Raw genomic sequence first — 270 nt, forward strand, 5'->3', positions numbered from 1 at the left:
CACACAAAGCCGGCCGGCCCCCAGGCGCGCGGCTCCGGCCCGCCTGCCAGCACCCGGAGCGGAGGCGCACCCGCCCCCCAAACTTTCCCGCGCCGCGCCCTGCCTTCTCCGCGCCCCCAACAACCGCCCCCCGGGTCCTTTCTGCCCTCCCCCACTTCTCCAGCTTCTTGGAAATGTCATTTTCGCGTTTGAAGAAAAGTTTGGGGAGCCGGCTTTTGGTGGAACACAAGGGGTTAATGGAAACTCTTTCCCCCCCACCCCAAAAAAATC

Source organism: Trichechus manatus, unplaced genomic scaffold (assembly GCF_000243295.1).
Source record: "Trichechus manatus latirostris isolate Lorelei unplaced genomic scaffold, TriManLat1.0 scaffold00016, whole genome shotgun sequence".
NCBI lineage: Eukaryota > Metazoa > Chordata > Mammalia > Sirenia > Trichechidae > Trichechus > Trichechus manatus.